This window comes from Electrophorus electricus, unplaced genomic scaffold (genome assembly GCF_041902795.1).
Source record: "Electrophorus electricus isolate QZ-2024a unplaced genomic scaffold, ASM4190279v1 Scaffold34, whole genome shotgun sequence".
Taxonomy (NCBI): Eukaryota; Metazoa; Chordata; class Actinopteri; order Gymnotiformes; family Gymnotidae; genus Electrophorus; species Electrophorus electricus.
In genome coordinates, this window is record NW_027658627.1 from 146,593 (window position 1) to 151,018 (window position 4,426).

General features: G+C 39.3%; 1 non-coding gene across 1 annotated transcript; it reads left to right on the plus strand.

Annotated features, from left to right (window-relative positions):
* The first annotated feature begins 3,714 nt into the window (after nucleotides 1-3,714).
* trnai-aau (transfer RNA isoleucine (anticodon AAU)) lies at nucleotides 3,715-3,788 on the plus strand. Its single transcript has one exon. It is a non-coding gene; the product is annotated as a tRNA-Ile (tRNA).
* The last annotated feature ends 638 nt before the right edge of the window (nucleotides 3,789-4,426 follow it).

A 4,426-nucleotide genomic window follows, 5' to 3' on the forward strand; every position in this document is an offset into this window, starting at 1 on the left:
TGTATGCACTTATATGCACTTGAAGGACAGTGTTCACTACCAGTTCCGTGTACGCCTTTTTTTCTATCGTCACTTTGCATCAACTGGGAAGGAGCAACTGTCATTCACACCCAACAGGAATGCAGCTAGATGTGATCTTGAGAATTCTTGGCTATAGAATCGCCAAAAACTATCTTAAGCACTTTAGCACCATTCTAAGACAACCATTGACAATAATTACTCACCTTAATGAATTCTTTGTCTGCATCTTGGCTGCATCTGAGCTGGTGGTTGAAAAGCAGGGCCCGCAGCTGTCGGTTCTGGTGCTGGATGTCATACTGCTTAGCTGTCTGACAGGCCCGCACAACTCGTAGGTCTGTTCAAGGTGGCACTTGTACACCTCAATTTCCATCGTAATTGTCCTGTACAACCATTAAAAAATTTGACAGAAGTTAAAAAACAGCAGAACGGTTTGTTACAACTGGAAAAAAATAAATAAGAAAATATTGTTTGTTGTTGTACATGAAAGTCAGAGAGCCATGAGGATAAGCCCTCTTGTCCAAAGTTCTGATCAGCAGTTATGACCTCCTAACACTGCAATCAAAATGCACAGGCAAAAGATGCGTTACTGAAAAAACACTCTGCAGATCTGGATTTCATGTCACCACAGTCAAAGTTGAAGGCTTTGTTCGGTGAAAAGAAAACAAATATATCAAAGTTGACGTTATACTCAGTAAGAACTCAGTACAGTAAGAAACTGCAAAATACTCAGAAAACTCTGTGCATGAGTCAGTGGCTCAATAGTCCAACTAAAATCAGCCAGGACCACAGTTTAGTTGGGTTAAACATGAGTCAACTAAATCCTTAGTCAGAGAATGATATTCTGTCTTTGCTGCTTACATGATCAGCTTCTTTCAAATAGCCATGTAAACTTAGTTATTTAGGAATAATATCAAACTACATGTGGGCCATCAGATCCTGTTTGCCCTTGAAGACCCACTCACAATCTTTGCCCAAGTCCAGCACTGGACATGCATTACCTTGCACAGTTTCACAGCTCTGGCACTGCAATCAACAATGCATACGTCTTAACTAAGAAGGCAACAGTTCAAATGGAAAACCTACTTCCTCTCTGGGAGTGAAGGAAGCCAGCTGCTTGATCTTCAGTGTCTGGTTGAGTCTTGGATGCATCAAGCACAGGGACACCAGCTGATACCCCATGGTTGAGGTGCTCCATATATTGTGCAAGGATCGGTTCGTTATAATCACCATTCTGCATTTTTTAACAGCAGCAACAGCATAAAATGGTTCAGGTAAGGGTGCATCATTGGAAGACTTTCACTAAAATATGTCCTCACCATGTCTCAAATACAGCAATACCTCTTAGAAGCCATTGTACTGCACACAGAATGGACAGTCTCAGCAGTTTCTGTTCTCATATGGAACCTCAGTGTTTTGATTACAGAACCAGCAATTCACAATGACATGAACTGGTTTCTTCCCATTGAATAGGGAGTTTATATATATAACTGAATTTGATCAAACTATAGCAATGATTGTGAGCAAGGAGCTTTCATTTTACAGCCTAAAAATGAAAGTGGCAAATAAATGTATGTTACAAATAAACCAAACTTGAAACGTTATATGAATAGCTTCATGTTGAATATACACAGTTAATCAGTCATTACAAACTACATTCTATTAATACAGAATGTTTATGAAAGTTAATTTAATCTAATTAACAATAAATGAACAGTCGAATATTGTAGTTCAAACAGTCCGATAGCTGTAGTAATGGCTTAACTCATTTTGCTTATTTAGAGAGAACGATACATTTGAAAACCCACAGGTTTGTGAATTTGGGTCTCTAAATCATACAAAAGTAGGTTTTCTATTGCTGAACAGTTAGCTAGCTAACAAACTACCAGCACCTAAACGATCAAAGTTGAAAGCTGAACAATGAAATGGTTCCACAAGGAATGGTTTATAGCCCCGAGTTTCACACTCGCTGACCTCAACTGTTAGCTAGCTAACTAGCGTATCGCTGTGATAAAGCGATACAATCTTTAGCAATGAGGACATGAATAAAGTATCCTTTACAATTTTCACAATATTGTGAAATTTAATTTGCTGGCATTGGAGGTTATTAAATATTCACAATATCAATAATAATTCCTTGGCTCACAGAATCAGACATTACATTTTTGCTGTTATGGCAGCTGTTATAAAGATCATATTTATACAGAACCCTGTTCAGTTAGTGCTAGTATTGAGGAACCATTGCATAACTAATAGCGGTACAGAGACAGAAACATCATGTGTTCAGATGAATAACTGGATGTGTGTGAGACAGTCTGTGAGAGGTTTGCATTTGTGTGTTGCATGACTATGAGTGGGAAAACCATATAAAGGTAAAAACATTACCTCTGCAACAAGGATCTCTTCTATTTGAAGGAAAGGTTTAAGTTAGACACAGTCTCAACAGAGTAAGTTAAATCTGTCTGTGTTAAGACCAGTTGACATATCAGTGGTTTATCACTGATTATGTCTGCCACTGAGATACCACAAATTAAGCTTTCCAGATTCCAAGACATACAGTTGTGCAGTGTGAGCCATACATCAATTTGAAAACTTCAAAAGTCACGTAATGTGTGCATGGCATAAGCGTATTAGCAGGTCCCGAAAACATTTGCTATCAGAAAGGATTTCATCATAGAAAAAAAACTACAAATTCTAGACTTGAGAATGTGAGCATCAATCCCACTAACACTCACATACTAAAAGAGCACTCTACCACTTGACCTAGTTCTCCTAGAGTGGGACTTGTTTGCAGATCGGACAAAAGCTGAAGACACAGTGGAATGGCAATTCTCTAGGAGATCATACCAAATCCTGCATCCACCCTAAATATTTCATCTAGCTGTGAAGTCAAAAAAGCTTATTCCTGAAATGACAGGAATAGTTCTTGCAGATTCTGATATGCTATGCAAACACTATAAAATGTGAGCTATGTTAGATCTGGCAGCCATTGGCTCTAACTGTCTCTTTTTATTGAGTTAAGCAATGCTTACAGAATAACTTTCTATGGCTTCAAATACTTCCAAGAATTAAACCTTGCAGAGCTCTGTAGCTAGACACATTGTCTCTGTAGGTTTGACATGTTCATTTGACAAACTAGCTAAAATAGCATCTTTTGGTTTGAATAAATTGCCCCTTAGACCCAGACAAAAAATTGCTCAAAATCTTTCTGCTTATTCATGCAGCAATGACACAGATTTCCAAAGAAAGAGGACGTATGGTTAAAGCTAGAAAAAAATGCCTACTCTGTGCTCAGGCAGAAAATCTGATATTTTAAATATGTCCCTAAAAGGTTTATATTCCTTGGCTCACAGAATCAGACATTACATTTTTGTTGTTATGGCAGATTTCATGGTGTAATAGACAGCACTATGTAACTCGCAGCAATAAAGCTCAGTGGACTTTGCAATTGATGATTTCGTCACTGTGTACAACTGCACTGAATTGCTCTTTAACAAAAGCTTCTCCACATTTGCTTTTGAAGTTTAATTCAAAAGTTGGCTACAGAATAACCATTTGTCAGAGGGAACAATAAGTGTCAACTTTCACCTATGCTCGGTCGAAAAAGTGGCCGTAATCTCGTTGACACCAAGTCTACAATTTCATGGAAAGGTTCCCTTCAGTGCTGCACCAAAAACTGCGAAATGAACGGAGAAAGGCCGATTAGCTCAGTTGGTCAGAGCGTGGTGCTAATAACGCGAAGGTCATGGGTTCGATCCCCATATGGGCCATGTGGGTTTTGTTTGATGAATGACCCCTTGTCAACAAACCACCTGTTTGAACTTGTGTTGCTTATAACATTGCTTGTAAATCACAATCTGCTAAGACATGTTCCAAGTACATGAGAGTGTGTTCTTGATTACAAAACTTTGCCCATGGATTTGTGCTTGTTTACAAATCTTGGACAATGCAGAGAAAAGTATGAAATCAGAGGGACTCTGGCATTAGTGTAAGGCTCTCGATCGCTGTGTGAATAGGTCAAAGAAGCAATTCCAGAGGCATGCAGACAACCTGCATCCTCCCCATCAAATTATAGCCAGTTAGGTGTCTGGCAGTGCCAGGGAGTTCAAATCCTTTAGTCTGAAATGTGTTGGGATATGATTATGCCTGCCACTGAGGTCTGACAGCTCCACAGTTGCCTTGTGAAAAGAATACAGTATAGACCGGCACCCACATACATTACTGTACACATCAGAGATCAGCGCAGGAATATCAGTTTGTAAACCCGCCAAATCTGCCCCCACAGGCTCCCTGAGTTCTACTAATCGCTCCAACACCTTGTTTCAACCTCAGTTTCTTTTTTTTTGAAGCGCATGAGGCAGCTTCAGCTATTTCCACAGGCAATCATATTAGATGTGCCATCAGTAAC